This window comes from Leopardus geoffroyi, chromosome B4 (genome assembly GCF_018350155.1).
Source record: "Leopardus geoffroyi isolate Oge1 chromosome B4, O.geoffroyi_Oge1_pat1.0, whole genome shotgun sequence".
Lineage (NCBI taxonomy): Eukaryota > Metazoa > Chordata > Mammalia > Carnivora > Felidae > Leopardus > Leopardus geoffroyi.
The window spans coordinates 46,073,836-46,098,031 of NC_059341.1; the positions used below are offsets into that span (position 1 = coordinate 46,073,836).

General features: G+C 37.0%; 1 protein-coding gene and 1 pseudogene across 3 annotated transcripts in view; one reads left to right on the top strand and one right to left on the bottom strand.

The window, feature by feature from the left end:
* LRP6 (LDL receptor related protein 6) overlaps positions 1-24,196 on the bottom strand; it is a 183,862-nt gene that overhangs the window by 127,572 nt on the left and 32,094 nt on the right. The gene's annotated exons all lie outside the window — the stretch shown is intronic.
* Positions 123-726, top strand: LOC123591417 (annotated as a pseudogene).

Here is a 24,196-nt window from a genome sequence, read left to right on the forward strand (position 1 = left end):
TCAGAAACTCTTAAAAATATCAGGAAAAGAAAAAAAGAAACTCTTAAAAATAACAACTTCGGCTCTTCCATCAGAGATTCTGATTAAATTGGTCTGGGTTGGGACCCAAGCATCAATATCGTCTAAAAGCACCTTGACCTTTCACCCAACACAGCATTCCATCATAGCACAATGTCAGGCCCCAACAGGGACCTGGGCATGCCGATGGAGGCAGGCACAAAAGGCAAGGATGATGGCTTCTGGGAAGCAGAACATGCTGCCATCAACTCCATGATGGACCAGATCAACTCCTGTCTGGACCACTTAGGAGGAGAAAAATGACCCCCTCCATGCCTGCCTCCAGAAGCTGCTTGAGTCCACCCAGCAGATATGCCTTGCATTCCAGCAGCAGCTCAGGAAGGTCCCTAACAATGCCAGTTCCTAGGCTCTGGGAGCCACCAACCAGCTACAACCCTGGGTTACGTTCTGGCCTGGGCACTCACCACCTGGGTTAGATACCTTCTCATGGGCTGGCCTGCGAGTCCCCTGGTGAGTCTGCCTGCCTGGGCCATCCTTCTGGTACTCCCCTTGGCATGCCTGAGCCAGCCCCCACCACCCAGCATCCTCTCCTGGGGTCAGGTGTGGACTTGCAAACCACCCACCTTGCCTGTCTGCCTAATTCCAGAGCACTCCCCACTCTGCCCAGGCCTTGAGCATCCACATTAAATACTCTCCAGCAAAAAATAAATAAAAATAAAAGATCCTCAAGGAATTCTAATTCACTTAGGGCTCAAAACTAGTGAAGAAGAATCCGACTTTCTGAAGCATCTGTTTGTCCTTAGCACTCTGTTCTTTTACAGTGGTGTTAATGTATTTAACTCACTAACCAGTTGGCCCTAAATATTAGTTAATAATTAGCTCTTAAAGCTATGGAAGATCATATTAGGAAGCAAAGCACCGAATAAATTACTTCCCACACAACAGTCTTCCATATTTTCCTCAAAAGTTTTATAACTTGAGAAGTACAATTTTTAGATTTCACAATTACTGCTTAAACTTCAAACTGTCAAACTTCTATTACAAATTCAAGCTTTTAGTATCCAATTCTTTACATATATAAATATTTAGTGGTAACCCTCAGTGATGTTTTAGTTTGCTTCTTCACTCAATATATTATACACACCAGAGTCTCATTTTACTTATAAGATATGAACAAATGAATATAATTAAATATCCTTTAAACACTTGTATTCTCAGTTTAGAAAATTCTGCCAAAGTGGTAAAAGAAGCATTATGTTAACTTACCTATGAATTTTCATAAAAATATACACAATATAAATAGTGCAGTCACTTTGACACTGTATTACTTTGACACTGGGTGACTTACATCAACCATTAGCTATTCTTAATAAAGTGTGAAAAAGATCACAAAACTAATGCTTTCTTGTTGTTGTTGTTGTTGTTATTTTAGAGAGAGACAGACAAACAGCGAGCATACGCGAGAGAGAGGGGCAAAGGGAGAGAGGTACACAGTCCCAACTAGGCTCCATGCTCAGCTCAGAGCCCAACACATGGCTCAATCCCATAACACAACCTGGGACACAACCTGAACCAAAATCAGGAATCAGACACTTAACTGACTGAACCACTCTGGTGCCCCACAAAACTAATGTTTTTTAAAATAATCATAAATTTTTTGTTTTGTCCTTCAAGTAGGTCCAGTCAAATAGGAGAAGCCATCGTGCCTTTAAGAAAACTGCATTACTCAAAACCAATTAATAATGCTGAGATTTCACCTGGGAAAACTGGTATACTTCCAAATGTTTAAACACTCCTGAAAATAAAAAGCCATCACTTTTTACTCTTTTTCAAATCCACATAAATCAACAGAGAAAAGTCTGCAATCTTAATCAGACACCCACAGTAGACCTACTGTTTTTGGGGGGGGGGGGGGGGGGGAAGGGGGAGCATTAAGATTCTTTGACAAAACTATAGACTCCATTTTTTTCTGAGACTCCAAAACTCAGAATGAAATAGTAGCTAGAAAATTCCCAGTCTTCTGATAATGGCGCTAATTTTAGAGCTACCTGGATACTAACTAGGGCCAAAAAGCAAGAATTAGTTACTTCCAACTTCACCCTGGAATCAAACAAGTCAAAGCAAAAACTTCAAGGTAACCACAGAAAAAAACAAAAGAGAAACAGTCATTTAATACTTACTTTTTAAAACATCAGAAACACGTATTTTAAATAGGATGACTTCACACCGATTTAGTTACCAAAAGAATATAAAGCAACAGGTAAGATATTAATTTGCTATTAAGTTCTATATAAATACTACTTAAAAAAACCGAAGAGTACATTTCAGTAGGCATTTTTTTTTATTTTTTTTAATGTTTTATTTATTTTTGAGACAGAGAGAGACAGAGCATGAACAGGGGAGGGTCAGAGAGAAAGGGAGACACAGAATCTGAAGCAGGATCCAGGCTCTGAGCTGTCAGCACAGAGCCCGACGCGGGGCTCGAACTCATGGACCATAGATCATGACCTGAGCCGAAGTCGGACGCTTAACCGACTGAGCCACCCAGGCGCCCCTCAGTAGGCATTTCAATAGGCATTCATTAATCTACCAGAGATGGAAAGCAGGTAGAAAAGAAGAAGGACAAAATCATTTGAAAGCTACAGAATAAACTTTTTCCTTAAATTGAAATAACTGACAAAAAGAAAATGGGACCTGACTAGGAATTAATTTCTAATCTAACTCTCAAAATTTATCAAATTGAAAATCTAGTGTATATTTTTAAAACTCATGGTGGAGAGGGGGGTTCTCTTTAGAGTCTCACACTACTTCACAACGCCAAAAACAATTAAAGAATTAAGTATGATGTATGGTGCAAGCAAGGAGGCAACCAGTATAGACAGCAATCTGTGCTGGTAATATTCTATTGATTAGCTTGTATATATAGTAGGCATACCATAATTATTATGTTATTCTTTTTACCTCAATTTTAAAAATAATGTCTTGTGGGCTGGAAACAATGCAGGAGAACTTAAACTCATGATAATGACATATATAAGACAAAAGGATAATAAGCAGAGATAAAGTATACTAAGGATTTCATAGGTATACATGTCAAAAAAATCCTAGAATTTTAAGAATTCTCAAAAAAATAAAATTTTTTAAATTCTCAAAAGACTGCAAATTTGCAGATGGAAAAAACTGAATGACAAAATATAATCGATATGAAAGACAAGAAAGAAGAGAAAAGAAATGGGCAGAACAAATAGAAAACTCAAAATAAAATGTCAGATATGAATCCAAATACATGAGCAACCACAATAAGCACAAGTTGTAAAAGGACTTTAAAAAGCTTCAGTAGATGGGTGCCTGGGTGGCTCAGTCAGACTTCAGCTCAGGCCATGGTCTCACGGCTCATGGATTCGAGTCCCACATCAGGCTCTGTGCTGACAGCCCAGAGCCTGGAGCCTGCTTCGGATTCTGTGGTCTCCCTCTCTCTCTGTCCCCGACCCCACACTTGTGTTCTGTCTCTCTCAAAAATAAATAAAAGCATTTTTAAAAAAATTTTTTTAAAAAGCTTCAGTAGAAGACAAACTTTAACAATGGATTTAAAATCAACCCAAAAACTGCAACTATATGCTACTTAAAAAAGAAACACCTAGAAAATATAAACACACAAAAAGTAAAAAGATGGAACACTATATAAATGAGGCAAAAACTTACCAGAGAAAAGTGGATATGGCAAGCAATACCTAACAAAACTCTGGGGCAAAATGCATTAGCAGCAACTAAGTCAATAAATAATGGTATAAGTACATTAGGAAGAAAAGTCTTTATCTTACCTCTATTTCAAAACACTGCCTCAATGCACATAAAGCAAAATAGGCATATCTATAGAAACTGTCAAATTAATCACCAAGCAAAATATTTTTAACACACTTCTCTCAGCAATAAATCAGAGACTTAAAAATCAGGAATCAGAAGATTTCAACAGAACAAATTTGATTGAATGGACACATCTAGAACACTGCATTCAAAAAACACAGAATATACAATCTTCTTAAGCACACATAGAATATTTTTATTTTTTTTAAAGATTTAAAAAAATTTTTTAAAGTAAGCTCTACGCCCAACATAGAGCTCAAACTCACAACCTCAAGACCAAGAGTCATGCCCCACGTGGAATTTTTTTTAAGTTTACTTATTTGAGAGAGAAGGAGAGACAGAGAATGGGAGCACGTGTGCTTGGGGGAGGGGCATAGAGAGAGGGATAGAGAAATCTGAACTGGCTCCCCACTGTCAGTACAGAACCCACAGGCTTGATCCCAAGAACTGTGAGATCATGACCTGAGCCAAAACCAAGAGTCAGATGCTCAAATGACGGAGCGACCCAGGCGCCCCAATATTTTCTAGATATAACCACACACTGGACCATAATGCAAACCTTAAGTACAGGACTACCATACATGACACACAGTAATTGTAATTAATTAACCTAGAAATATTAACTAGGAAAAATCCGTATCTGTTTCGAAATTAAGAATCACATTTCTAAAAAAACACAGTTCAAAGAAACCTCAATGGAAATTGTAAATTTCCGTTATTAGATTATTACATTATTACTAAATATTAGATGCAAATAATGAAACTTTGAGGTACAGGTAAAAATAGTACTAAGGATGTTTAAATTATAAAAGCTAAAAGGATGAGAAGTAAAAGAGCTAATCCAAAGAAAGTATAAAAAAATAAAGGGAGAAGAAATCCCTAAAGTAAAAAAATAAAATAAAAAAAGTACCACAGATTTTCCAAAAGTATAGGAACAACATGAGCTTACAAAACTACATCAAGACAAGTTTTTAGAAACCTGAATAAGCTACAACTATTAATAAAATCAAGAGAGTAAATTCATGTTTCCCAGGTGGGAGAAAAAGGGAGGGAGAACATAGCCCATACATCTACTGGTAAATTCTCTAAAATTTTCAAAGACCAAATAATTCTAATCTTAAGACAAAAATTATTGCAATGTACTGGAAAAGAAAACATTCCAGAATAGCAGAATAAACAGTTTTCTCAAGTACATACAGAATATTCACAAGAATATGGGCTATGCAACAAAGAATTGAAATCATACATGGTATGTTCTCTGGCCACAAGAAAATTAGAGTAGAATATATAAGGAAAGATATCTACAAAATCCTAAAAATTTGGAAATTAACCAATACACTTCTAAATACATAACTGCAGTAGATGATTAACCTTTTCCTTACATAGGGCTGGCCTTTGCCCTCAGCCAGTGTAAGGTAATCTCTAAACCCTTGAATTGTCTTTACTAAGAGTACCTTTTTGTTGATCTGAGGCCATGAGCCACCTCAGATAATCTAGGCTAACAATGTGTAGGGGCTTTGGGCCACTCAGTGTAAGCCCAACCTCTGGGGGGGGCTAGAGACTATAGTCAGCAAAGCAGGAAGTCATCATGTCTACATGACCAAACCCTAATAAAACACACACCAAGTCTCATCTGACTTCCCTATTTGGCATCACTCCACATGTTGGCACACATTGCTGGGAGAAGTAAGCGCTGTCCACACACCTAACACTACTGGGAGAAGACAACTGAAGGTCTGCACTTGGAACTCTCCTGGACCCTGTCCTGTGCACCTCTTTCCCTGGCTGATTTTTACTTGTACTGAAATAAACCATAACCAGCATATAACAACTTTCAGTGAATTCTGGAAGTCCTAGTGAATTACTGAACCTACAGGTAGTCATGACAACCCTCAATCTGCAACTGGGTCAAAAGTGAGAGTGGTTTTAGGGAAGGGGGGATAAGCAAAATAGGTGACACGGATTAAGAGTTATAAACTTACGGTTATGAATAAGTCACAGGCATGAAAAGTCCAGCATAAGGAATATAATCAATAATACTGTAATAACTTTTTATGTTGACAGATGGTAACAACACTTATCACAGTGAGCATTTCATAATGTATATGTAATTGTTGAATCACTATGCTGTACATTTGAAACTAATATAATGTTTTATGTCAACCATACTTTAATTAAAAAAAATAAGATCTATCAGCTAAATTTAAAGGCTTTAGAAGGGTGCCTGGGTGGCTCAGTCAGTTTCAGCTTGGGTCATGATCTCACAGTTCACGGGATTAAGTCCCTTATCAGGCTCTGTGCTTGTCAGAAACTTAAGATTCTCTCTCCTCTCTATCTCTCTGCCCTTCCCCCACTCACACACATACACACCCAGGCTCTCTCTTAGGCTCTTAAAACAAATAAATACATAAATAAATAAACAAACATTAAAAATAAATAAAAGCTTTGGAAAGAACTGTACTTTTAAATAAATGGAATGTTATTTTTTTTAATTCTGTCTAAAAAGCCTAGTAGTTTATGTTTTACTAGCTATACCCTGACTTATATGCCAACCCAGGTAGAGCCTAGGTTGGTGACTTTACCCAGGGATTAACCAGCCCTGAGAATGGGGGCCATGTGCTCCCTAGACTGGGAAACACCACCCTCCAATAGAAGCAGCATATGGCAAGGCTCAGAATCCACTGTATTTATACTTAAAACCTTCCTTCCATATCTCTAGAATGATGCTTGCAAACAACCTATGAAAGTGCCATATTCTTTGAATTCCGCAAAGTGGCTCTGAATAATAAAGCTGATTTGACAGTGTTTAAAACACACACACACACACACACACACACACACACACACACACACACACACACACAAATACACATACAAGATACCACTGCATACATGTAAGAATGGCTTAAAGGAAACTGACAATATCAAGTACTAGTGAGGATGCAAAGCAACTGGAACTCTCATACATTGCTAGTGGAAATGAAAAATGGCACAGCCACTTTGGCAAATTTTCAGTTTCTTATAAAGTTAATTATAGTTACCACGGAACACAGCAATCTGACTCCTAGGTATTTACTCATTACTCAAGAGTAATGAAAGAGAAATAAAAACTTAGGCTCATACATAATACAAATAGTTAAAGCAGCTTTACTTGTGACTGCCAAAACTAGAAACAACCCAAATATTCTTGAACTAATTAGTGGATAAACAAACTGTAAAGCATCCATACAATCTTACTCAGCCACAACAACAAAAACTACTGATACACAGAGCAACACAGATAAACCTCAAATGCATTATTCAGCCTCAAAGAAGCCAATCTCCAAGGCTACATACTGCATGATTCCATTTATATGACATTCTGGAATAGGCAAAACTATAGGAACAGAAAACAAGTCAGTAACTGCAAGGAGCTGAGAGTGGGGGGCAAGAAGTACAAAAACACACAAGGAAATTTTGGGGGGTAGTAGAACACTTCCATATCTCAATTGTGGTGCTGGTATCGACAAAGATTCTCTGACTAACCTCTATCTAGGTTCCATTGAGTCCTTTCTCAGCTAGGCCTCAACCTTGGCCTACAAAGACTTGAACAGAATACTAACATAGCTTCTAATAGCTCAAGGCTGCATCCCTAAGATGACCCTAGTCCCTCATAAAGTGCCTGCCTGAGAAAACTCACTGCTGCCAAAAGAATTTACTGTTTGTTCCAGCCAACACCTGAACATAGGGCCCCTGTCTGCCAGTCTCTGTGGGAGGGCAGGAGCCTTGGATAAGTGCCAGTTAACCAACCCAGATGGTTTCACACAGACCAATTTCCCCTTCCAGTTTTTTTGTAATTTATCACTCCCCTGACTCTACTGAACCCCTGCTCACTGCCTCCCTACTCCTTCATTCTCCCTTTAAAACACTGAGTTACCCATGTACAAATCAAAGTAGAATTCCATTTACACTGCACTCTATTCCACACTGCAATAATATATTACTGATTAAAATCTGAACTTACCCTTTTAACTAGGGTCCAGCTTTATTCATCTTTGACAACACAGAATTGTATGCATTTGTCAAAATTTGCAATATCATATACTAAAAAAAAAGCTACATTTTACTTTATGTAAAATTATACCTCAATTACAATAAGCAAAAAAACGAAAGCAACAAGTTTCTGAACCATCAGCTTCTGAACCATAATTCACTTCAATAATTATGTCAGAGAAAAATCATATGATCTGAAATGCAGAAAAGCTACAAACAAACACCAATTCTAGAATTTTTGCTTGTATCAACAACAACTGAATACATACATCCTTTTTCTCTAAAGCAAAAATGGCAAACTATGACAAGGGTTTCAAATCTAGCCCATGCTTTGTTTTTGTATGGCCCTATGAGCTAAGAATGGTTTTTACATTTTTAAAGGTTGTTAAAAAAGAAAAAAAGAAAGAAAGAAAAAAAGAAAAAGAAAAAGAAAAAAGAACATGCAACAGAGACTGCATGTGGCCCACAAAGACTAAAATGTTTACACTCTGAATGTTTCTAGAAAACTTGGACCACCCTTTGCTCTAAAGCCTTACAACTCAAAATATAGACCATGTAGCAACAGCCTCAGAAAATCTCAAGCTCCATCCAAAAGTACTAAATCAGAACATGCATTGTAACAGAGTAAAACCAAAGTATTACCTTTCCACAGAGATGGGTCTTTGGAATATCAGAAAATACACAGTAAATATATAATAACATAAGTAGTATATACAACTCTAGAAAACACTAAGCAATATTTCTAGTATAAAACTACATCAATTCAGATAAAGCATCAATTAAATCTCAGTGATATTGTGACTGTATTTTCCCAATTCAAAATTATAGTTGATACAATGCAACACTAAGATAAAATATTTTAAATCATTCTCCCAGAAAATGTGGTAATAAGCATGCATAATAAAAAATTACAAAGATGCTCCAAGGTTTCTAAGAAATATCTCCCTAATTATTTCACTCAAGCCCTTCATTTCATCAAAAGAAAAAACAGGACTTGAATTTTCCCAAAACTTTATATGGCATACTACAGTCATTTATCTCAGCCTCAGAATGACTTGAAAATGGTCATTCTACAAGTCTTGCTACAAACTGTTTAACTGAAAATTAGGTACAAGTATTAGCTACACTGAAACTCTGTTGCTGTGTTTCCTCCTGGGAATGAATGAAAGAGAGAAAGAGAGAGAGAAGAAAGAAGCATACCACATATATTTACCAGTACTTTAAATAAAATTACAAATAGTGCAAAATGCAATCATTACTCTACAATTATGGGTTATGTATTTGTTTATATCAATACAAAGCTCCCTCATATCCAAAGTCATTCAACAATATGATTGCTAATGCACAGGTTTGGATTTAGGACTCTCCCACATTCTTTCTGTGAGGTCTAACAAATCCTACGATGCTTTTGAAAGCCAATGTTGAAAATATTAACTATAATATACTTTTGTACTAGTTCTACCTTAAATATGAAAAACTGTGCATTAATTCCAGGGCTGAGATTTTTTACATTTGATTGCTTTGAGGTTAATGAACTAAACCGACTTAAAATGTACACTGTGTATTAAGTTACACATGAGCTCATACTGAGGTCTTCGATTCTAATTCACTACCACAAGGATCATCCTTCCCCTTGTTTATTTGTACCTTCCCATCCCAAGTAAGAAACTTCGTTCCTACCTTGTACGATCTATTTTACTTAACTGCTTAATTCTAGCATGCAATCACAGCTACGGGAAGCAACACTGACAACTGGAGTGCACTGCTTATGTGCAGTTCCTTTCGCCTTTAGCCTTTCAGGTTCCATGCATTTCCAAAGTTAATTAAGTCAGCACCTTTCCTCCCCAACTCTGTCAGTGAGATTCTTTCATAATTTCTAACAGAATTAGAATCTTCTGTCTCAATCTGCAATCTACCTAAGGTCTTCCAACCTTCTAAATGATTTTTTTTAATTTGCATACATTAAGGTTCACTTTCTCAGTTAAAGTTCTATGGGTTTTGACAAATGCACAGTGAGCTTTTTTATGATGCTTCTCATCTTTTATAAACATAAAGCATCTTACAATTTTACCACTCATTCTACAGGCAAACACACACATTTCCAAAGTCATCTTCAATTCTACTAAACAGGATACAGAGTTTTCATGTTTGTAGTCTTATCTCCATGCACATACCACTCTTTCCACAATCTCTGAGGAGACTCATTTCAGAAAACTTTGCTTTCAGATTACTAACAGTTGTCTGCTCATGATTAGGCTTAAAAGAAAAATTGTTACAGTATATAAGAAAACAGATTTCATCTTATTTTACAACCAAGTTTTGAGAGTTTTACTCACACCTCTATCATTAACAAATTAATGAAAGCATATAAAGACAGTTATGAATTCATTTTGCTGATTTCACTTCCACTTTGGTCCTCCCATATACAAACTGATACGAGGCAGATTTGCTTATCTCAGTCTCACTGTAAAGATTTTTACACAAAGTCAGTCTAGTCTAAACAGTATCTGCTTACTGTAGATTAAGTTTATTTTAATAAATAACAATATTATTAAATCCAATACCAATGATTCAGGGAATTTGACTGAGAATATAAATAAGATACAACAGCACACAGGTTCTAGCCCCTAAAGCCTGCCCCAAACCAGATAAAGACCTCTGAATATTCCTAGAACTCATCTATCAAAACTAAAATTCCAGACTATACTGTGTAAGATCCTCTTGGTTAATAAATATCATATTATTATTTTCCCATGCATCATGTATTCATATTTTCAATGCAAAAAAAAAAAAAAAACAAAGCTCTAACTTCCAACTTAAGTCCAGTGTGAAAGTAGCTCAGAAGTCATCACTCCATTCTAATGACCAGCAAAAACCTGAACAAACTGAAAAATCAACAATTCTTAGATCCATCAGAGAGGCAAGGTCACATAGCAAATTGGTGCCCTCAAAACTGGAGAAAAGCAAATCCAGAATATCACAACTTACAAGAGCAGAAACCCATAAACAGAAACCTCCAGGAGAATCAGTAGTAGGGTAGGAAACCTAAACTATATTTGACTTGTAAGACCCTTAGCTTAGACAAATCTGAAAGTTAAAAATTCTAAAGGGAGTCAGTCATGAGGGGGCCCTCACACTTCGGAAAGTTTTACCTCCAGGAACTCTACCAGGTCCTCACAGTGAAGATCAAAGAAAAATCACCTCATGCTCCCAGCAGGAGGAAGGATAAACTAACCATTTTAAAATACATCAACACATTGTATTCTTACCAAGGCATGCCCTAGAGGGACACAAATTTACCAGAGCCTAAACTATTGCGGTTTTATCAGAGCCTAAGCCACCTCAGGGAAGGGAATTACCCAACTCCAGCATCCTGTAGCCACCTTGACCCACCTAATGAGGAAAAAAACTAAGAAGCATTTGTCAAGCTCACAGCTCAGGAGCACAGGCTCACTAAAAAACTGGGCCCTCGCCTGGGTGGCTCAGTCAGCTGAGTATCCAACTTCGGTTCAGGACATGATCTCATGGTTTGTGGGTTTGAGGCCCGCATCAGGCTCTGTGCTGATAGCTCAGAGCCTGGAGCCTGCTAAGGATTCTTTGTCTCCCTCTCTTGCTGCTCCTCCCCTGCTCATGCTCTGTCTCTCTTGGTCTCAAAAATAAATACAACATTCAAAAAGAAAAAAAAAAAAAAAAAACTGGTCCCTAATGGCAATCCCTATCAAACTAATACCAACATTCTTCACAGAGCTAGAACAAATAATCCTAAAACTTATATGGAACCAGACCCCGAATAGCCAAAGCAATCTTGAAAAAGAAAACCAAAGTTGGAGGCATCACAATCCCAGACTTCAAGCTATATTACAAAGCTGTAATCATCAAGACAGTATGGTACTGGCACAAAAACAGACACTCAGATCAATGGAACAGAAGAGAGAACCCAGAATTGTACCCACAAATGTATGGCCAACTAATCTTTGACAAAGCAGGTAAGAATATCCAATGGAATAAAGACAGTCTCTTCAGCAAGTGGTGCTGGGAAAACTGGACAGCGACATGCAAAAGAATGAACCTGGACCACTCTCTTAAACCATACACAAAAATAAACTCAAAATGGATGAAAAGACCTAAACAAAAGACAAAAAGCCATCAAAATCATCGAGGAGAAAGCAGGCAAAAACCTCTTTGATCTTGGCCACAGCAACTTCTTACTCAACACGTCTCCAGAGGCAACGGAAACAAAAGCAAAAATGAACTACTGGGACCTCATCAAAATAAAACGTTTCTGCACAGTGAAAGAAACAATCAGCAAAACTAAAAGGCAACCAATGGAATGGGAGAAGATATTTGCAAATGACATATCAGATAAAGGGTTAGTATCCAAAATCTATAAAGAACTTATCAAACTCAACACCCAGAAAACAAAGAATCCAATGAAGAAATGCGCAAAAGACACGAATAGACACTTCTCCAAAGAAGACATCCAGATGGCCAACTGACACAAGAAAAAATGCTCAACATCACTCATCATCAGGGAAATACAAATCAAAACCACAATGAGATATCACCTCACTCCTGTCAGAATGGCTAACATTAACAACTCAAACAACAACAGATGTTGGCGAGGATGAGGAGAAAGAGGATCTCTTTTGCACTGCTGGTGGGAATGCAAACTGGGGCAGCCACTCTGGAAAACAGTATGGAGGTTCCTCAAAAAATTAAAAATAGAAGAACTACTCTATGACCCAGCAATTGCACTACTAGGTATTTATTCAAGGGATAATACACGTGTACGATTTTAAAGAGGCACATGTACCCCCATGTTTATAGCAGCACTATCAACAATAGCCAAAGTATGGTAAGAGCCCAAATGTCCATCGATGGATGAATGGATAAAGAAGATGTGGTATATATACACAACGGAGTATTACTTGGCAATCAAAAAGAATGAAATCTTGCCATTTGCAATTACGTAGATGGAACTACAGGGTATTATGCTAAGCAAAATTAGTCAGAGAAAGACAAATATCATGACTTCACTCATATGAGGAATTTAAGATACAAAACAGATGAACATAAGGGAAGGGAAGCAAAAATAATATAAAAACAGGGAGGGGACAAAACACCTCTCTTAAATATAAAGAACAGAGAGGGGCGCCTGGGTGGCTCAGTCGGTTAAGCGGCCGACTTCGGCTCAGGTCATGATCTCGCGGTCCGTGAGTTCGAGCCCCGCGTCGGGCTCTGTGCTGACAGCTCAGAGCCTGGAGCCCGTTTCAGATTCTGTGTCTCCCTCTCTCTGACCCTCCCCCGTTCATGCTCTGTCTCTCTCTGTCTCAAAAATAAATAAAAACATTAAAAAAAAATTTTTTTAAATAAAAAAAAAATATAGAGAGAACAGAGGGTTGCTGGAGGGACTGTGGGAGGGAGGATAGGCTAAATGGGTAAGGGGCATTAAGGAATTTACTCCTGAAATCATTGTTGCACTATATGCCAACTAACCTGGATGTAAACTTAAAAAAAAAAACCAAACCAACAAAACTTGGCCCCAGTGAAAGAATTATAGAATACTTCTCCTCTCCCAAAACACATTACTCAACACATTACTGAAGGCCAATTTACTGCAATTCCTTTTACCTAGTATATTACAGCTGGCTTTCAACGAAAAATTATAAGGCATATTAAAAAGCAAATTATTTTGAAAAGACAAGGCAAGCAAGCATCAGAAACAGACTCAGATATGGCAGGCATGTTGGAATCATCAGACTACAAATTTAAACAATCATAATTAATATCCCAAGGACTCTAATGGAAAAGATAGGCAACATGTAAGAACAGATCGGTAATAGGACCCAAGAGATGGAGGAAATTCTAAGAATAAAAAAAAAAAAGAAAAAAAAAAAGATGGAGATCAAAAACACTGTAACAGAAATGAATGCCTTTAATGGAATCAATAGTAGACAGGACACAGCTAAGGAAAGAATCTGAGCTTACAGATATGTCCACAGAAACAGCCAAAGAGAAAAACGACGGGGGGGGGGGGGGGGGGAACGTGTGTCAAAACAGAACAGAATATCCAAGGACCGGGGGACAACTACAAAAGATATAACATAAAGACACACATATGCATGATGAGAATACCAGAAGGAAAAGAAAAAGGAATATGTGAGGCAATCATGACTCAGAATTTCTCCAAATTAATGTCAGACACCAAACCACAGATCCAAGAAGCTCACAGAACAGCAAAGCAGCATAAATACATTAAAAAAACAAAACAAAACAAAACAAAAAACCTACACCTAAGCAAATATTTAAACCCCAGAAATTCAAAGACATAGAAAAAATCTTGGGAAAACAAAATCCATAAGAAAAAAAACACACCTCAGATACAGAGGAGCAAAGATAAGAATGACATCTAACTTTTCCTCAGAAACCATGCAAGCAAGAAAAGACTGGATTGAAATATTTGAAGTATTTAGAGAGGTGAAAGTTCCAGGGAAACCTACCAACCTAGAATTCTGTACCCTCCAAAATTATTCTTCAAAAGTGGAAAAAGACTTTCTCAAACAAAACTTGAGGGAATTTTTGCCTGTAGACCTGCCTTGCAAGAAGTTCTGAAAAGAGAAGAAAATGATATAAATAAGAAACTCAGATCTACATTAAAGAAAGGAAGAGCATTAGAGAAGGAATAAATGAATAGAAAATAAAAGTTTTTATTACAGAAGGGAGGAATTAGGAATATTTTGTCCCAGCGGAGAGGGCAGAGGGTGGTGCTGGTGGCTCAGTCGGTTAGGCATTCAACTTTGGCCTAGGTTATGATCTTGCGGTTCATGGGTCTGAGCCCCACATCAGGCTCTGTGCTGGCAGCTCAGAGCCTGAAGCCTGCTTCAGATTCTGTGTCTCTCTCTGTCCCTCCTCCGTTCACGCTCTCAGCGTCTCTCTCGAAGTAAATAAATAAGCATTTTTTAAAAAAGAACGAAAGAAAGAAAGATTTTGTCACACTCAATTTTGCTGTGAACCTAAAACTTATCTTTAAAAAAGTCTACAAAATGGGGCACCTGGGTGGCTCAGTCAGTTAAACGTCTGACTTCAGCTCTGGTCATGATCTCACGGTTCGTGAGTTTGAGCCCCATGTCAGGCTCTGTGCTGACAGCTCAGAGCCTGGAGCCTGCTTCGGATTCTGTGTCTCCCTCTCTCTCTCTGTCTCTCAAAAACAAATAAACATTAAAAAAATTTTATAAGGGGCGCCTGGGTGGCTCAGTCAGTTGAACGTTCGGCTTCAGCTCAGGTCATTCGTGATCTCGTGGTTTGCGAGTTTCAGCCCCGCATCGGGCTCTGTGCTGACAGCTCGGTGCCTGGAGCCTGCTTCGGATTCTGTGTCTCCCTCTCTCTCTGCCCCTCCCTTGCTTGCACTCAGTCTCTATCTCTCTCAAAAATAAACATTAAAAAAACTTTTAATTTATTAAAAAAATAAATAAGTCTACAAAAAAACAGGTGGGATGTATTATGCTAAGTGAAATAAGTCAGTGAGAGAAAGACAAATATGATTTCACTCCTATGTGGAATTTAAGAAACACAACAGATGAACACAGGGGAAGGGAAGAAAAAATAAGATAAAAACAGAGAGGAAGGCAAACCATAAGAGACTCTGTAATACAGAGAACTGAGGGCTGCTGGAGGGGTGCTGGGTTGGGAGGATGGGCTAAATGGGTGATGGGCATTAAAGAGGGCACTTACTTGTTGGGATGAGCACTGGGTGTTATATTTAAGTGATGAATCACTAAATTCTACTCCTGAAACATACAGTTAACTATACGTTAACTCACTTGAATTTAAATAAAAATTTAAAAATAAAAATAAATTTTAAAAAATGTGGAGCACCTGGGTGGCTCAGTCAGTTCAGCATCTGACTCCTGGTTTTGACTCAGGTCATGATCTCACAGTTCATGAGTTCGAGCCCCGCATCAGGCTCTGCGCTGGCAGTGTGGAGACTGCTTGAGATTCTCTCACTCTCCCTCTCTACCCCCTCCCCTGCTCATGTGTACACACTCTCTTTCTCTCTCTCACTCTCTCAAAATAAGTAAACTTAAAAAAAAAAAAAAAAGACAAAGCCCTTTTGCTTCAGTTTGCTGTTCTATAAAGCTTAGTACTCATTTGTATTGGTCAGTAAGATTGGTACCAAATCTTCAATTGGTACCTTTTCCCAAAGGCAGCTAAATTATGTATCTACAGGAAAGAATAAGAAACAGAGCCTGAAAGAAATTAATGTTATTCTTAAAATGCAACAAGTGGGTGTCTCCAGTAACGGAATGACCTGACAGCAGAATGAGGCTGTGTGCTTGGGTCCTCTCCACAGCAGTCACATTATATTTTTCCCTAGGCTTCAGGCTCAGAATCTGCTTTATGCAACTTTGTCCCTCTCCAAGGAGCACAGTAAAATGGCAACAGGTCCTAGAGAGTCAGGAGAGAAGCATTCATGGCACTCAGGGATGCATCAATGAAGCTGATCCAAAAGGAGTGGAAGCTACTGAGCCCTGCTCAGAGGACACTATAAAGGGATGTGATGTTGGAGAACTATGGCAGCTGATCACACGGATAGTTCCATTTTGTAAACCCAAACTCATCCATCATTCAGCATGAGGGGAAAAGAACAACCCTAACAGAGGAAAGAAAACATCTAATGGGATTTGTCCTCCAAAATCTGATAAAGTATCTTCTGTATCCAAAGTAGATACAGAAGACTTACTCTGTTAAACTGGGTTATGATTATCTGAGGACTTTATTTGAGCCAGGTGAGGAGACAAAGCTGAGTTACAGTAATGAATACCAATTTACATCCCTTAGTACAAGTGTAGTACAAGATAAGAGTACCATGCTCTGTTCTCAAATATGTATAATCCAGACATGGTACAAAGATACGATATCTCTATAAACTTAACAGACACCTAGGTATTAAAAGAAATTAAAAGTCCATTCTATGTATCAGAAAGATTATGTAAACTAGAAAAATCCCAAGTTTATAAAAGAGCTTTAAAAATTCTCAGTAAACTTTAACTTTAGAGTTTTTCACATTAATTTATTAAATACGGATAATTTAAAAACAAAATTGGATCCTTTAGGGACTTTTGTTTGTCATATTTCAAAATAATTCTGACTTCAAAATTTCCAGAAACAGCTAGGGTAGAGTTGCCAATAGAAAGCATCATGGGGGCAATGAATGTCAAATAAGTCATCAAGAGTTACACCTGCATTGGAAAGGTAAGTGAAGGCCATTTCCAGAACTAAATGTACAGCATATGGGCACCTGGGTGGCTCAGTCAGTTGAGAGACCAACTGTTGATTTTGGATCAGGTCATGATCCCAAGGCTGTAGGATCAAGTCCTGTGTCAGGCTCCACGCTGAGTGTGGAGCACCTGCTAAAAGCCTGAGTGTCAGTCATACTAAGGTGTCAGACTTCATAAAGAGCAATCTTTGGGTGCTAGTACTTTTAAGACAAAGTTAATCTTTAAAGGGGGTTGGGCACCAGCCAGTAAGAGAAAGGTGTAAACTTTTTAAAGATCTATCAGTTAAATAAAAACAGACTGCAGCAGAATAGAGATTTTAGGATGCAGGGAAAAAAAGATTTCTGAGGAAAAAAACATTCTCTATATTCTCTGTTAGAATATGACTTAAATATTTTGTTATTAGAATGAGGAATATCTGACACTGAGGCTTGACACCTCCCTCTTAAACCACCTGCTTTAAAATAAGACTACAAGGTAAACTCCTTGACTACATCACTGTATCTTTCCAAAAATAAAAAATAATTGGGGTACACATATTAAAAAGTAGGTTTGGTTTAGCTTAGTTTTTTTGTTTGGGGAGTTAACCTAGCTTAGAAACTCTATGATTACCTGAATGTACTCAACAATGAAGTGTCTAAATTCAACTAGCTGTGTAATATATTCTGCAAAAGTTTTTTATCCGCATCATATTGAAAAGCCAATTTTAGTATCCTTAGGATGCAAGACTGTTTGATAAATGTTGCCTGTGGCTTCTCACAAGCCAGGCTACAGGCTCATATAGAAAAAATCTTCAGCAACAATTATTACTAACTCTCAATTATGTGGTCTGTTTGGCCCCTAATTTATTTTGGCTTCAATGGGTTCTGTTTTGGCTTTGACTTAAGAGAAGATAAACATTCTGACTTGATACTGAAGAATTAAACATATACGGTTACAGCGCCAGTTTGCAATAGTATTCACATCTGCTATTCATCAAAAATCATGAACCAGTACCAGGTTGTTAAATGCTATTCACTAGTTTCCATACAAATGTAATTTTATTGTTGTATCTGGCCTGATATCCACTGCAATACTTTCTGGAAAATAAATTTTAAATGAAGTGAAGGGTTGAAGACAGGCTTTATTTTAATTAGGAAGTAATTACAGTAAGTAAAGAAACTGTTAAGTTTTTAAAACATCAAAATTTCTTATACCAGGAAGTAAAAATACCTCAATTGACAATCAGACTAGATATCAACCATTTTATACAAATTTACTACAATCCAAAGCATAATAATGTCTACAATTTAGGTAAGGATAAAATAATAAATTTTCCAAAATGTTCACAAACCCTAGTCTAGTATGTTCTCCATTCTGAATCCAGTTTCCCCTAACAAAAATATCCAGAAGCGCTCAGTTTCAATAAACCTAAACTGGTTTAGGTTTTGTACCCTTTACAAGATGTAATTACACACAAAGGTGGCTAATAAAGAGAACATTTAGAATTGAGTCATAAAAACTAAATGAACCAGATCTATACTTGATCATAAATCATTTTGTGATTCTTGAAGTTACCTATTTAATCCTACCTATAATTAAAAGTCATTAATACACATATTAGTAAGTATGAATAATGCTTATCTTGCATATATATCCACAATAAGAAAAGGCAATATTTAAAAACATGAAAGTTAGAATTTCTATTTCTGATAATTTAATAATAAGCAGAAAACCCTCCTTTTACAAAACCTCTAGAACCACTTTTATTTGATTTCTACATCGCCATGGTCTGAATGTTTGTGTCCCCTCAAAATTCGTATGTTGAAATTCTAACCCTCAAAGGTGATAAGATGTGGAGCCTTTGAGAGGTGCTTAGTAATGAGGACAGAGCTACAAAGAAACCCCTACGTTGTTCCACCGTGTAAGGACACAGCAAGAAGGCACCAGCTAAGAACCAAAAAGAGGGCCCTCACCAGAAGGGGACCATGCTGGCACCCTAATCTTAGACTTCCCAGCCTCCAAACTGTAAGCAATAAATTTGTCATTATAAGCCGCTCACTATTTTGTTACAGCAGCCCAAACAGACTAAGACATACATATACACAAAATAAAAATACATAAACAAGCTTTTAAATATAGAGCTAAGTATCATGAAAGTAGGGGAAGAAATCTCTAGACAGCCAAAAATGAACAGGGAGGTAAAAAGCAGTACATGCTTGATGTTACAACAACCCTTTAGGATGTTCTCATCTCAGAAACTGAGGTACTTCTGTTTCAGCAGCAAAACAGGGAAGATAAGGCCTTGACACAAAAGAAACACACTGTGAGAAGATTCTTGCACATTTCACAGACTCCCTGGGAACAATGAAATACAAAAATCTGCCACTGTCAGAGGAAGGCAAAGGAGCTTTTCAGTCTTGGCCTAGGTTCTGAAAAGGTAGGAAAAATCAGCAAAGACTTTGTAACCACACACTGCCCTCACATCGGTTTAGAGCTTGAATTAATTCTCTGTACATGGTACAGGAACTTCGAACTCCAAAAATTAAATGTAAAAAACGATCTCTGCTTGAACAAGGTGATAACATAGGTGTACACATCTGCTAAAACCGCATAAATAATGTCTGTGCATTTTACTGTATAGAAATTATATTTCAATTTAAAAATAGAAAATAAAGTTGTCCCTGGAAACCCTGTAGGGTGGTTAGCAGAAGCAAACTAAAACCTCTCTGGAGGGATATGCACCACCAACCCCCCACCCCAGAGGCCAGTAACTCCTCTGAAGATCAGCTCACAATCCGAAACTATACAGTACCTATGGAAACAACAGTTCACCTTAAGTAAGAAACAGCAAATATAACAAAGCACAGAAGAGAATTTCTAAAAACTTTAGACAACCAAGCAATCTGATAGAGATTATAAATATTTAAAAAGATTAAAACACATAAAATATGGAATAAAATACATGAGATAAAACATCATAAAACAGTAACAGATATTCCTAATGAAATAATACAAAAAAATAATGTTCAGTGGGTGTTAAAACAATCAATAGATGAGGAACTGGATATTGGCATGGTACAAAAGGATCATCCCACAAATATGTGAAGGATATAAGAGGAAAAACTCAGCTTTATAATAAAGATGTTAACTTTCACCATCTGAACCTAATGACTATCTTAGTATCACTACAAGGAAGACAAGATATTATGTGTTTTCTGATGTGATGAATACAAAGTACTTAGTACTACCTATGAAGCATTCGTGCAAAATGTTGAATTTGTCACTAAGTCTTCTATTTTAAATTTCATTTTATAAGAAATGTAAAGACATAAAAATAAGTCAAACATTACAAGGATCACTTAGAAAATCCAAAATCTACAACATTCTACTGGATAACTGTACAATCTTTCCAGTAAGGCAACAGGATGAGAGGGGAAAAAAGGCAGGGGGAGGTAGATAAGATCAGGCTTCAACTATCACAGAATGGACCAAAAGAGGAAAGGGACAAGACTAGTATGTAATTTTGCGGTGGTGGACTGGAACTGGAGTTATCAACATGAACTCATGTTCTTTTCATATGTAGACAAAGACAGAAACACACAGAACTATAAAAGAACACTCGTGCATTAGCTCATTTGTGCAAAAAGGAATTCAAGAAGATAAAACCAAAAATTAATGAAAGTAAAATACCTATAAATAAGAGGGAACAGACTGGACAGGAAGGGGGAATAGGACCAGGGTAAAAGAGATGGGGAAGAAGGACACTACTCAGAGTATAACTTTTTGTGTTATTTCTAACTCTTAAAAAAATGGCAATTGTTTGACAAACTCCAATATAAATCAATACTTAAAATCAGCTAGGAGACAGGGGAACATTCGAAATGGAATACAAACAGTAATAATTGTTTTATAAATGAAGAACATAGCCACACTGCAACAGATAAGAAAGAAATTGCCTAAATAAATTTCAAAGACAGTATTTTGACTCTATGGACAGTAGTTTCATAGCATTGTATTCTAGACAGTAAATTTGTTACTCATAGAATAGGTTAGCAATTCTGAAACCCTTGCACACTAGGTTTGCACACAATATATACAAAAATATACTGTGCATAAGACCAGGTTTCTCAATATCACAGAACAGACCAAAAGAAGAAAAGGACAAGACTGTAATATAATTTTGCAGCAGTGGGTTGGAACTGGATATAATGAACTCATGTTTTTTTGAATATATAGACAAAGATGAAAATACACAGAACTATGTGCACGTGTACACATCCATGTATTTCTTAACTCTGTGTACTGAGAGGTCTTAAAAGCAATGAAAACCTAGTAGCAATGAACACACTTAGCTTCCAGATCTTAGTTTCTAAATACCATTTTCCAGGGGTGCCTGGGTGGTTCAGTCAGTTAAGTGTCCGACTTTGGCTCAGATCATGATCTCATAGTTTGTGGGTTCGAGCCCCACGTCAGGCTCTGTGCTGACACCTCAGAACCTGGAGCCTGCTTTGGATTCTGTGTCTCCCTCTCTTTCTGCCCCTCCCCAGCTCTCTCACTCGCTCTCTCTCTCTCATAGATAGATAAATAGATAAATAGATAAATAAATAAATAAATACCATTTTCCAATAAAAGGAGACAGAGCTCCTTGGAGGAATGGTTGATTCTAAGCACGAAGTAGAAAAAGGACAAGATAAGTCTGAAACATCTTCCACGGTAAGACCATTGTAAGTACTCAAAAAATGATGAGGACTTATCAAAAGGACACAGAAACAAATTTGAAGGAGCTCCCAATGGCCAAATCTGGGACAGTTTAAGCAAAAAATGATGACATTATACTGGACTATAATCTATAGAATTAAAGGAATGCACATGAGCCCATACTAATATAAACAACACTTAAATAAATAAGTGGGAAGAACAAGATAGCTCTTCATTAAAGTAGAATTTAATAATACATGTGGAAGAAACAATGGAACTAGAAAAATCACCATGTGGCAAAACCACAGCAATCATCGTTGGCAGGCAAAAACCATCAAAGAATGCCTAAATTAGTGGATAAAAGAATGATGAGAAACAAGGTAACTACATAGCTTCCAATATTTATTGCAAGGAAAATAACAGTAAATCCAGTTTAAAAAAAAAAACAACACTCTGGCAGACATCATAAGTAATCAAATATAACATCGCCAGGATTCATATCATGCACTATTGATATGATGGATGCCCTGAGAAGAGCACACATCACTTCTGTGGTATTCTTGCCAAAAAAGTATAACCTTAATCAAATCATATGAAAACATCAGACAAACCCAAATTGAGAGACATTCTAAAAAATGACTGTCCAGTAATGTTCAAAAGGTCAAGGTTATAAAGACAAAGACTGCTAAAATGTCCCAGATTAGATAAGACTATGTAGATACCAACTAAATGCAATATGGGATCCTAGACCAGAAGGACACTAGTAGGAAAACTGGACAAATTTAAATATGGTATACAGAGATACAGTACTATATCAACATTAATTTCTTGGTCTATATAACTGTTCTATGGTTAAATAAAATGTTAATCTTAAGGGATGCAGGGTGTACTATTTTTGTAACTTTTTTATAAGTAAAATTATTGGTATGCTATTCTCTCTACTTTCATGTAGGCTGACATTTTCTCATAAGTCTTTTAAATAAGGGGTACAAAGAGCTTCTAGAAAAGCATAGTCACTGACATTAAAAGCTCAATTGATTCATTAAACTGCAAAATTAGGCACACCTGAGAAAAGAATTAGTTATCTGGAAGACAAGTAAAAAAATAAACTACACACTAGCCCAGAGAAATAAAGAGACGATATGAAAGCAAGATTAAGAGTCATGGAGCAGAAAGGAGTTCCAAAGGATTCTAAGGATGATGAGGGAAGTGTAAAAAATAATGGATGATAAGTTTCTAGAACTACCAAACAATAATAATAGATTTTACAAACATGAGTTCTAAGCAGGACTAAAAAAAAAAAAAAAAAAAAAAAAAAAAAATAGAGCTACATCTAGACAGTGTAGGAAAAGCCGCAAAATATCAAAACTTAAGAGATGCTTATGGGCTGCTTCTAAAGAACCAGGAAAAAAAAAAAAAAAAAAAAAAAAACAGATAAAGTACTTAGCCACAATGTTAATTAGAAAATAACAGACCTCTCATAGCAACAATTAAAATCATAAGACCCTCCTACAACTGAATGAAAATAACTATTGCCCAGATTCTATAATCAACTAATTTTCACTAACAAATGAGGGCAAACTAAATACATTTTCAGATGAAGACCAAGAGTTTATAATTAATCAACTTTTGCTAAAAAAAGCTGAAGAACATACTTCAATATAAGGAAGCTGAACCCAAGTGGACTAAGTGCATGCAAAAAGCAATGGTAAAATAAAAAATGATACGGTATAAATCTAAAAAACAAAGAATTTACAAAAATCCTTCTTTAAATAAAGCTACCATGTTGCATTTTTAAAGTAATTCAATTTGCAAAACAAAACAAAAAACACAGCTTTATTAAGATGCTTTTCATGAAGAAAAAAGCACCAAATGTGAGACTGGAAAATCTCAGCTAAGAATCTGGCTGTCTTGGCGTGCCTGGATGGCTCAGTTGGTTAAGCGTCCAACGCTTGATTTCAGCTTAGGTCAGTCATGACCCCATGGTCGTGAGACTGAGCCCTCCATCAAGTTCTGCACCAAGCATGAGGCCTGCTTAAGATTCTCTCTCTCCCTTTCCCTCTCCTGCATCCTCCCCCCCCCCCACACCTCCACCCCTCTCCCCTGCTCACTCTCTCTCTCTCTCTCAAATTACAAAAAAAAAAAAAAAAAAAATTGTAAATTAGAATCTAGCTGTCTCTTATTTTGGCCAAGGCCTTGGTTTCTTTAGCCAAAAAGTGAAGGCCTTTAGCTATAAGATCCTCAAGATTTCCTACCAGTTCTAGGATTTAATGGGTAGAAAACAGGCTCCCCCAGTTTGCAGGACATCTTTCAAAACTGTACGTTGC